The following is a 12357-nucleotide window of genomic DNA, read 5'->3' as shown; positions in this document are numbered from 1 at the left end:
AACTCAAAAGGACAGGGTTCATAGAGCTTCAGCGTTGATGTGCAAATGGTGGTGCTGGGAGAAAGGGCCACCTGGAGGCCTGGAGAGGGTATAGAAGCTCTGTGCCCTTGCCCTACACATCTCTTCTACAGGGCTGTTTCTGAGTTACAATCTTTTATGATAAATCAGCAATAATGTAGTTAGTCAATGTGTCAGAGGCCGGCTCTGCCAGGTCCAGGGGTCCCTGAAGNGACTAGTGGGCTCAGAATGGCTCCCAGCATCAATGGGTTTTGTGAGTTCTGTGAACTGCTCTAGGAAATTTGTTATTATTATTATATTATTTAAGATCTTTATTACCAGGTGTTTGCCATTTGTTGACGTTTTTTGAAAAAAATCAAGTTGTAAACTTTTATTAAGAAATTAAAAATGAGTAGCACCTGGGTGCTTCAGTTGGTTAAGCCTCAGACTCTCAATTTCGCTTAGGTCATGATTTCATGGTTTGTGAGTTTCAGCCCTGCATCAGGCTCTGCTCTAACAATGCAAGCCTGATTGGGATTCTCTCTCTCTCTCTTTCAAAATAAATAAATAAATGTAAAAAAAAAAACCTCAAAATTCAACAGCTTTAAAAAAAGGAAGTAAAAAGGAGGTTCTGAAGACTCTCAGCTTGACTACATATGAAACAGTTTAAAAATCTTTAGAGGTATATTGAGAAAAAAGACAGGCTTTTATTTAAAAACAAAAAGCAAACAAAAAAACCCCTTTGTTATTATCAAAAAGAAATGTCCTTAGGTAAAAATAATAAAAACCCCACGCTGCATACATAATGCAGATAGCTCTATTAATCTAGTCAATGGGCAAAAAGCAAGCCAAGGTCTTCAGCTCCAATCTTTTGTTCATTTGTTATTGCTACAATTTCATATTCAATTCTTCTTGGTGGATGACTAAACGGGATGGTGGTAAGCCTGCATTTACTCAGTCCCTCTCTGCTCAGCCTCTGGAGGGGATGAATTCTCATCTGGTTGATTGGCTGCTTTTGTCTCTACCATCTTGTGGTTTAGGGTTTTCTGGGTGTCTCTGTTGGTAATTGAAGTTGTGCAGATACCTGTGTTCAGGTGGCTGCTGATCTTGGGTCTCATTCCCTTGATTTTCATTGCTATCATCTCTAGATGTCTTGGGTGTGGAGGACCCCTGTGGAATCGTGGTCTGTACCCTGATATATATTCTGTCTCACTGGTCTACCCTGTTCTCCTGCACCCTGTTTGTCAGCTCTCTCCATCACCTTTCCCTGCACAGGAGGGTTGGAATAGTGTGGTGGGTTGATGTGCACAGGGTCTCTGTCTGGTAGTAAGATGGGAACTCTTGCCTACAGTAGGGTGACATTGTTGGGCCTAGCCTTACGGAGCATTCTCCCATCCCTTATTCTTTTCCCCACTCTCACGATTCTGATCAATTCTTCTGGGATTTCACGAAGGACCCCTGCCACGTGGAGAGCAACTATAAAGTTTATGGTCTGTTGCGTATTTACTGCCTCCCTCTGGAGCTCCTCCACATTTGCTGTCTCCACACCTTTTTCTCCCTCAACAACATCAGACTCTATAGTCTCTCCATCTCCTATGCTGATGATGAGGTCTTGGGGTGATGATGGGATTCATGAGGTTTGGAGCTGATGGCCAAGAAAGAATTCTTAAAGATGTCTCCGGTGCAAATAAAGGTGATATTAAAGCACAGGGACAGGACCCCTGGGAAGGGAGAACTAAACTGGGGTTGTGAAGAGTGGCTCATTATACACTATGGGGCTGAGGGAGGTAAAGTCAAAAGAGAAGTTTCCACAGAGACTTTCATATGCTAAAGATTCACAGATTACTGGAGACCTAGTTATTGTCAAGCTAAGGTTGATTTTCCCTCCAGCAAAGCATTAACACACTAAGACAGTAGGGAGTTCCTGGAGAACTCTGCCGGCCTCAAGTATTTGTCAGTGGACTGCAGGTTATAAGGAAATTCAATTTTATCTGCCATTTCCTTCTGCCTTTGTTTCCCACATCACTATGGAGGGGAAGGTAATGTTGGGGCTCCAGGAAACTGAGTCTATAGGTTTTTGGAGATTAGGCTATTGATAAGATTGCCTTTTTCTTGTAATTTACTAAGATGTGTAAACTGAAGGAGACTCTATCAGATGAACCATTTGTTTTCTGTCCTTTCCTTTGTCCTTGGGCAGCCAGGAGTGCCTGAGGAATGTCACATATCCCACCTGGGGGTGGGGGAAGCAGGTGGTAATGCTGGCTTGTGCTTGGCTCTCAGCTTGCATCACTGAGAAGGTACTTCCTGGGGTTATGCTTCTTTGTGGAAGTCTGGCATACAAATATGTATCTTCTTTGGTGTCATTTCTATTGATGAAACCATATCCGTTTCTTACCCTGAACCATTTTACTATTCCCAAAGTCTTCCTTGCATGGACTTTTTTGTCTCTGTTGGCAGGCACCACCCAAAATGAGGCTCCCTGGACTCCACTCCCCCCACACCACTGAGCAGGGTGCTGGGCTTGGGGTCTGCAGCCCTGAGGGCAGGGCGTCAGGTGCTGCTCCGTGTCTCCCTCTCTGCTCCTGGTCGTGGTGAGGTGACTGGGGGGCCTGCTGGGTTGTGTAGCTCTGCTGGTGCCGGTGGTGGGGCTGCTCAGAGCCCTTTGGGGTCTGCTCTCTGCTCGTGCAACTGATGGGACTCACTGCTCTAGCAAACTGATTAAGCCCAAGGAAGAGGTTGCTGGAACTTCTAATTTATAGCCAGTAAATCAGAAGTTCAAGTAACAGTCTGGGCTTGTGACTGGAGACTAGAGTCTGAAGTAGTGGTTTGGAGCAGGGGTGGGTTTGGGGAGGATGGTCCTACCCAGGACTGAGCCCTCAACCTGTGGAATATGGTGCTATCTATTGGTAATTAATGTCAGAACTGAGTTGGATTCTCAGACACCCTGCTGGTTCCTAAGACCTGCTTGGTGTGCTGGATGCCTTCACACATACATTGGAATTGGGTCCAGGAACCCAGATAAGACCTTTTAACCCATACCAGTAAACATATGCCCTCAACTTACTTATTCAGTGCCGATCACTTAGCCCGCCTTCATTCAGCTCCTGAGATTTTTCTCCCCTGACCAATATAGATCTGCTCCTCTAAAATCAAAGCTGAATCTTCTAGATAAATTTGACCTTCCAAATTTAAATGTTAAGGAACAAAATTGCCCCCAAAAACAAAAACCCAGGGGATTTGCTACTTATTCAAACCCAGAATAATTGTATACACAAAAAAATTCTATGCACAGAAACATTAGCATTAAAAATAGTTATATCTAACTTCTATAAGATCTTAGTATAATTCAACCTTTCCAATAAGCCCAATTTTTAGTACTAAGAGAAGTCACTGAGAAGTCATATTTATAATATAATCTTTCCACAGAGTTCATTTTAATTAAAAATCAAGCGGTCCCGAGTTTTCCTTTAAGGCTCTAGGATAAAATATTCCATTCATCATGCTTTCCATAATGAAAGGTTCAACTATAAACTTGAAGAAAAATGGAATAGACGAATCAAAATATTCTTTCATTTTAGTTAACATAATCTGATATCTGCTAGGAGTTCATAATCACATCACTGAAAGTGGAAATTATACAGAAAAAAAATTCAGAGAGTTTTTAATAACCTTCTGTATATGGAAAAAAAACCCTACATAACCCAAGGAATATGTAACCTAAATATAAACATAACTTTTATGTTTTTTTAAAGTTTCTGTTTATTTTTAATTTTTAATTTTAGTACATATGTAAAATAAATCAATACTGGGGTGCCTGTGTGGCTTAGTTGGTGAAGCGAATGATTCTTGCTTTCAGCCCAGGTCATGATCTCGTGGTTCATGGGTTGAGTCCCACATCAGGCTCCATGTTGACAGTGCAGAGCCTGCTTGGGATTCTCTCTCTCTCCCTCTCTCTCTGCCCTTCCTCTGCTCACATGCTCTCTCCCCTTCTCTTTCAAAATAAATAAATAAACCTAAAAACTTGTTTAAAAAATTAATACTGAGACTACTGTCAATAGAAAATGGGTAAAAATGCCATGATTAGAAATTTCACAAAAGACAAAAATGGCCATAAACACATAAAAGTTCAGCACTTTAGTAAAAAAAGAAAAAAGCAAAGTGAAAGAATAATAAGATATTGCCAAATTATTTAACTTACATACAATTTTAACTATATTAATGCTTGCAAGAGTTTGAAAAATAATTACTCTGATGCATGGTTGATGGAAAGGTAAAAGTTCAAATCTTTCTGAGGAACAGCTTGGGAACATGCAACAAAAACCTGAAATGATTTGCATATGGCAAATCCAACCTTACAAATTTACCCTTAGAAAATAATCTGATCTGTGCAATGATGTTCAGCAGTCTCTTCTGGAAAACCATTAACAACCTAAATACCCAGTAGGAGAACTTGGTCAAATAATTAAATTGATGTAAGACATATTCACAGGAGAAAAACAAACAAACTTCCATATGTACAGAATCCCTAGAAGACTCTAGAAGCCGCCAGGTAAGTGAGGTGTATAAAACATCCTGGACTAAGGAAAGGGGTAAGGATCTGGGGAGAGAAAGGGAAGAAGGACTTTTACAGAAAGATGAGAGGTGAAATTTGGAAAACAGAAGTTGCCCAGTTGTAGATAAGTTTCTTAGGTAGAAAGGTATCTCTGGTACCAGCTCTCTTCCTGGTATAAGCACCCTTCCAACGTAAGCTTAGATATTTGATAAGGAGGTAAAGAGCTTCTCCTGCACCTGCTGGATTTTGATGGCCTTTCACTCAAAATAATTGTCAAGCCAAAGTGGCATATTTTGGGGTGGCAAAATCTGCTCCTCTTCAAGTTGTATGTCCATAGGGTGAAAAGCATCTGAAGTAGTTGCGGCTAACAGGTTTTTCAGGTTATTTTTTTAACCAGGTATTGGTTTTTATCATTTAAAAATTATTAATTTTTCACGTAGTCAAATGTATGGATTTTCCCTTGTGATTTTTAAAATTATTTATATGCTTAAAACTCTTCATTATTAAATCAGCCAGTCCACTCTATTTTTTATAATTTCCAGTGATCTCTTATTTTTATTTCACATTTATCTCTTGAACTCATATGGAATTTATACTGATATATGAGATGAAATGAGACTAGATCTAATTTATTTTTCCCCACATGAGTTAAGCAGTTGTCCCTGAGTCACCTCTTAACTATGCAACCTTCCCCCATTCATTTATGATACCAACACAATAAACTTTTACATATTTGAATCTGTCCTGATTTTCCTTCTTTTCCATTGTTTTGTCAAAATGACACTGTCTTGAGTATTACTGCTTTATAATTGATAAGACAATTGTATTGGCTATTTGCCCCTGTTCATTAAGAGATAAATATTAGATTTGCTGTGGCAAATTAAGAAAAGAAAAACTCACTGTGGTTTTATTAGGCAATATTAGCCTTATGAATTATTATGGGAAGAACAGACAACCCTTAATATATTTCATCTTCAGCTGATAAAATTGTCTCTTAGGTCTCAGCAAACTTTTACCATTTTCATTATCCAGTTCCCTCATGTTTTTTTTTGCTAATGATATATCAAGATATTTTGTATTTTCATTGTATCTTAAATGGGACTTTTCAATATATATATTTTTCTAACTTCTTAGAAAGTATGAAAGCAGTTCACTCAAAAAATTATTCTAAAAATTTATTCTAAAATCACTCCTGACAGAAGTTTATTGTTATTGGAAGCAATAAACAAGCTATATAAACTTTTCACCAGGACAATGACGAAGTAATCCAGAGTAGAGCATGGCAAATAAATAATCAAAAGTATGGTATGACAAATATCTGTAGCCAGCAAAAGAAGTAAATACAGATTCTCCCACAGATTTCCTTTCCTTAAAATAAGAGATAATTTCAAAATAAAATTCAAAATTCATCTCATCAAAAGTCATCAGACAACACCCATATTAAAATTCCTACTGACAGATTTATATTTAAATTTAGATGATGCCATAGTGTTCCAAGCTCATTTAAAAAGCACTGTGTATTAAAATAGTTAATTAATTTTCTGGATCACACACTATTAAGAATAATTCTCCTGGCCAGGCAATTGGGTTGGAGTTAGAGAGAAGGCAGGAATGCCCCCCCTCTGTGTAGCATGAATGACAGCAATAGCTCCTAAGGGGAGCGCTTAATTCCCTTGGATTCCACCCTACTATACAACAGATGTGGGGGTTCCTGTGATGCAAATTGCCAGGGAGGATTTAGACTGGACTAAGAAGATATCCATTATGGAAGAGTAAGATACAAGAATTCTTTAGGGATTTGGACACAAGCAAATACTCAGAATTACCCCTCGTTGCTGGGATTTAGACACCAGAAAAATCCACACAGTACATGTTCCTTAGGAAACACAGTCTGACTTTCTAGAAAACAAAAATTAAATCCAGCATAACGATATGTGCACTTGATCATTTGTTAGATATACCTAATGATGACCTAAGAACAGGTACTAGAAATGACCTCAACCAGCCCCAAATCAAAATGCAAAGGTTCTGAAGGAATAAATAAATATCAGATCTGAACAAGTGTTTAAGTCCGTATTTAAGCCAGCTATTTCACCCACAAAACCCAGATGTTTTTAGAATATGGAATATTGATTAAAACTAAGAAATGACCACTGAATTTTCATACCAAACCACTTTTAAAAGAAAACCTTTCTAAAATGTGTTCCTTTATTTTCAGTACAGTGAAGCCTGTAATTACACTCGTAACTTGAATTGCTTCTGATATTGTTTTATCATCAATTTTTTTCTTTCAAATTACAAGAAAGATCCTAGTCCCTCATGTTTTGATAGTATTTCTAAGGAAAAATTTAACAGTCCGGGTTAATATTATTAACTGGACACAAACAGTGAAAAAATGAAATTGACTTGTTAAACTATTAGTAAAAAGTAACCAAAAAATATCCACAATTCTCTAGCTTCATTTGATTGAATAATCTATTATTCAATCTATTACCTGCAAACATTCTCAATTATCTTTAGTTACTAAAATAATACCAGGTTTAAAATCAAAGATACCAAAGATGAGAAAATGTGACATGGAAAAATACCTCCCATTCAATAGGAAGCCCTTCAATGAACTAAGAATGAATTTCCCAAGAAGTTAGATTAATTCATGATTTCAGCAGCAAATATTTTACTTTGTAGTATCATCTTGCTTATGTATGATCTGACAAAACTGGGAAGTTTGTATAGAAATCCTATTTGCCTTCAAACACAGAACTCAGCAAAATAACATGAGGGAATGAATATATTTTAACCAGGGTTTAAAGATCATCTCACAAACATTTCCTGAAATAAGGGTTGACTCCTAAGGTCTGGTTCTTTGAGAAAAAAGAATTCACAGCTATGCAGCTCATTAGCATTCAATTTTGATTGCTATATAAACTTTTTAGTGAAAGAAATCTTTCTTAGCCAAGTAATAATCCTGAACTAGTAACTGAGCTTTAGTGAGAAAAATCAGAGCTCCAGCACATATTGAAATGAAACACTGTTAGATAGAAAAGAATAGGGTGATAGAGATGATGATGATTCTCATTTACACTGGATTTTTAAAGAAGGATTTTAACAAAGTGAACATGTGTCTTTTTAACATCCAGGGAACAAAGCTGGAGATCTGAGAACAGTTAGCGCTATATAAAAAAGGTTAAAAAATCACCAATTCTGACAAATGTTAGTAGATACTGGATTAAATAAAAGTGACTTCTTTAATGGGCAATGGTATACTGTTCTCTAAGCTGTCTAATGAGGCACAGAATAAAAACAGAGTCATTTTAGGAAATGGCAGGACTGTGTTGTATGGTGATCTTTCAGTTGTTGAAGATGTGTGGAAATTTATTGAGAGATATAAGTTACTGAAAAATCAGATTCTAGTATTTTTGAACTATGCAATCCTATTTATAATTTCTGTGCTAGTAAAGAGACACCAAAAATACCTAGGCTCTTAAGTCAGACATAACCTTCTCCAAATATTGTATTCCTAGTTCTCAAAAAATAAAGGTAAAAATCAACTATTTAACATGCTCACTCAAGACTCTGGTCTGCTTACATATATATTTGGATTTCAGCTCCTTTACCTTTTCAAGTACTAAAAATAAAGTAAGAAATAAAATGTACTTATAGCCTTCAAAAGAACAAGGGAGTAAAGCAAATAACAAGTGAAAAAAATAAAAGCATAATGCAATCAAGTGGATACAGTAAATAATAAAGTTGGTAAAACAGATGTAAATTATTGCAATTGAAAAAAATATTGACAAGAAATATGTACTCAACTCCCTATAATGGCTAAAATTAAAAAGACTAACAACACCAAGTGTTGGTGATGATGGTGTATAATTGGAACTCTTTGTGCATCTCTGATGGAAATGCAAAATAGTTCACCCACTCTGGAAAACATTTTAATTTTTTTAAATAAAATTCAACATATGTGTACCACATGAGTCAGCAATCCCACCCCTACGTATTTACCCAAAACAAGGTAAAACTTAGGTCCACACACACAAGGCCTGTATATAACTGTTTCTAGCATCTTTACTCATAATCACCCAAACTGGAAAGAACAAAAAAGATCATCAAAAGGTAAATGGATAAACAAATTGTGGAGTATCAATACAGTAGAATACTACTCTGCAATAGCACAGAAAACTCTAATCATGCAACAACATGAATGAAATTTAAAAGCATTACACTAAATGAAAGAAGCTAGAGACAAAGAATACACTGTGATTTCATTGATACCAGATTCTGAAAAAGGCAAAACTATAGCAAAAGAAAGAAGATCAGAAGTTGCTGGTGATCAAGGAGTGAGTGTAGGAAACTGACTTCAAAAGGGTAGTACCAGAGACATTTTTGCAATGATGAAAATGTTCAATATGGTGATTATGATGCTAGTTACACAGTATATACATTTGTCAAAACTCATTGAAATATGCATTAAAACAGAAGTCTCACTGTATGTAAATAACACCTCAATAAAGCTGATATTAAAAAGGAATGCAAAAGAAAAATAGAAATTTTATGTGTAAAATTTCTTATTAGCATTTGCCTTAAAAAGAGAATAACTGGTGAAACATTTAAAGAAAAACCAACAATGTGAGGTCATAACAAATCTTATAACTATTAAACAAATCAAAGCAATAAACCTATATGATACTGTGGATGAATGGTTACACAACACTGACCTGGCTCTATAATGGAGACACTGTTAGTAAGAATTCCAAAAAATGGGGTTATGGCGCTATGTGGTGGAGAATGCTATTTCACCTTGGATCCAGCTCAGGATCCAATACTCTTACTATTTCTCTACCACAGGTGCCAAACTAAAAACTTCATCGTGGTAGGATGAAAAAAAAAACAACAGAAAAACATTGACAGACACAAAGAAAACAGATACAGGACAAAACACTCAAGTTAGAGACAGAAAGAGAGAAATAGAGCCACAGAAGAGGAATCATTATTTGGATTAATGGTCTTTATTTTGTGGAGTATATTGAAAGAAGCACATATGTGTGGAAATCTATTAAAAAGAGAAGTTATCTGAAATATATTTTAATTAAACAAAATGAAAAGAGTGAACATGAAAACTTATGTGAAAAAAATGACAATAAAAGTTGTAAAATAAGAAAAAGCTTCTTAGCACAAACCAGCAAGGAATAAGAGTGATGTTGGAATGTGTAGCCTGGCTGATTAAGCAGATTAAAGATATAACAGCTCTACAACATTTATTCTTTTTCTTTGGCTATGTTTACACAAATGTATAGTAAAATGCATGCAGTTCTTATTTAAGCATTTGTGTTCAACTATTCTCGAGCAATTCTTTCATCACCAAATGTAGATTACTAGACTGTATAGACCAAATTATGGTGAAGAGTAGGAAAATCTTTCAAAAGTCTAAACTTTAAAAAGCAATAATATGGATCAAATGAGTATCGCAGAAGCTGGGGAATAAGAAAAAGTCTGATCAAGAAGATTTTAGAATAAAGAAATAAAAAATAAGCACACATATATACATGGGTATATGCACCTGTCTGCTCCTATGTATATCATGTCCTCACTCCTTGAGTTATGAACGTTTATAACAAAGTTCCAAAACAGTATGAGTCAAATGTGCAGAGTCACAACTTCTGTATATGCCCCATGTCACTTAGTTTTTAATATCTTATGATTTATAATTTATAAAATGACTTGTTAAATAGATTTTTAGTACCTTAGACTGAGAGTCTGTAAGAACTTAGTTCTCACTGAATCACATCAATATTGGTCTTATGAAGTTCAAATTACGGATCTGGTAAAATATTAACACTGTAAAAGATGATTAGCTAATAGAATGGAAAAGGCACATGGATTCAAAGGAATACAATTGCAGGAGCTGATAGTGAAAACTTAGACTAAAAAATGCATTTATACAATACAAAGGAAAATACTTAGGAAATTTCTATTCCTACCAAATCAGAAATGTTGATCCAATGAAGGGAAATCCTTAAAAACAATTATTTGCAAGAAAACAAAGTCTAAGATCATCCGTTCTATGAAGACATGGGAAATGTTTTCATCATTCAAAAGGTGTGCAAGACACAACACCTTACTCTTAGTTAAACAAATAAAGCACACATTTAAATTATTTATTAGAAGAAAGCCAGTTCCATCCATATTAAGAGACAATAACTCAATTTTAATGAAACAGGTTTAAAACATAGATTTTTCTGTGAACTGAAGGAACTGTAGACCTTTGCCAATATGAATAAAATACCAAACCAAACACCTCATTCCCGGGTAGATAGAAAATCCACATGTGGCTGAAAAGTAGATGTAGACTTTGGAATTTAAGTTCTACCCAATGAAAAAATTAATGGCGGTCATGTGAAGAAACAGGTTCAAGCACTGACAAGTAGCTAATGTCAAGAAACCATTACTTAATTTTCAAAAGAATGATCATCAGCAGAACAGAACATTGTACTTCCAAAGGGGAAAAAAAAAGCTGATGGCAAGCCCATCAAAGGCACTGTCTGTCCCAAACAGTCTATGCGAGAGGAACCACAGACAACATTAGAACACGTCACGTCATCAACTCTGCATGCACGTACATGATATTGCTCCAGGCTGGGAATTCAGTGGAAAATTATCTGTATCCAAACCAAAGCGTTTCTCATGGAGTCCACTTTGGATCTGATGACTCATGGCTCCTTCCAATGTTTCCTCCATCTTTTTCACCTCTACATCTAGAGTTCCTCCAAGCCAAGTGTTTCCCAAACCACAATGTACACACCACAGGAGAAGCGTCTGTTTCCTTTCCTTTACCAACAGCAGCAATCCTCATTCCCTTCTCTCTCACATTTTCAAAGTAGATGCTCTCCACGTAATGTACCATTCATTTTTACAGTATTGTCCAAAGAACTGACGGTATTGTTTCATAATAACACCCACCTTTCTCCCTGGTTCTTCTAGAAATTAGAGGGGGAAATAATAGGAAGAAATGACAAAACGCTTTGCTCCTGGAACACTGCAAATTTATTTCATACACCTATGCACCCCCAACTTCTTCTACTCACATACATTTGTTCTACCTCTACACTCATCAATCTTGCAAATGCAACAGCGGGCCCGCTCGGCCTTCTTCTAAAAGCAACAAGGAGACTGCCCTTTTTCAAAATTATTCTGTACTGTTCTGTGGCCACAGTAGCACTTTTCACAGTTGGGATTATTCTCCACATTGTTGTATCCAGTCAAAGCCACTCAAGAATTCCTATGGTCCCAGCAGCACTAAAAATACATAACAGCCTCCTTACAATAATGGCTGTGAATCACAGCATTCCTCGGCTGACATAAGTAGTTAAAATAGTGGGGGAAAAAAAAGTTAAATAAAACTTTTTAAAAAGTTCAAGTAAAAAAAAATGAAAAGGGGGTTGAAAAGGACTCCCCTACCGTCTAACAATATTAAAGTCTGTCTCAAATTTACAAACGTCCTCAGCAACATCAAATACCGCAGCTTCAAACACACGCGCCAGCTTCAAGCCCGACAGCTTCAAATGCCGCAGCTTCAAACACGCGCGGCAGCTTCAAACGCGCCAGCTTCAAACAGCCTTGGGGCAGCCATCTTGCACACGCTCCAAGGAGCACAACCTCAGGGCCCTTAGGCGGCCACCCCATCCCAGAGGCCACACAGAGGCTTTGTTGGGGGAAAAATGGGAAGAAGAAAAAAAAGAGGAAGAAGAAGAAATATAATTTGCAGACGTTAAATTAGCCCATAGAGGGAGCTCACATAGCCCCATAAT

At 36.8% G+C, this 12357-nt stretch overlaps 1 pseudogene; it reads right to left on the bottom strand.

Annotated features, from left to right (window-relative positions):
* Positions 1 to 947: 947 nt before the first annotated feature.
* Positions 948 to 11796, bottom strand: LOC144233374 (Y-box-binding protein 1 pseudogene; annotated as a pseudogene).
* Between the last annotated feature and the right edge of the window lie 561 nt (positions 11797 to 12357).

Source organism: Crocuta crocuta, unplaced genomic scaffold (genome assembly GCF_008692635.1).
Source record: "Crocuta crocuta isolate KB4526 unplaced genomic scaffold, BGI_CrCroc_1.0 scaffold113, whole genome shotgun sequence".
NCBI classification, from domain to species: Eukaryota; Metazoa; Chordata; class Mammalia; order Carnivora; family Hyaenidae; genus Crocuta; species Crocuta crocuta.
Note: the sequence above shows the minus strand (reverse complement) of the source record. Positions and strands in the feature narration are given on the sequence as shown.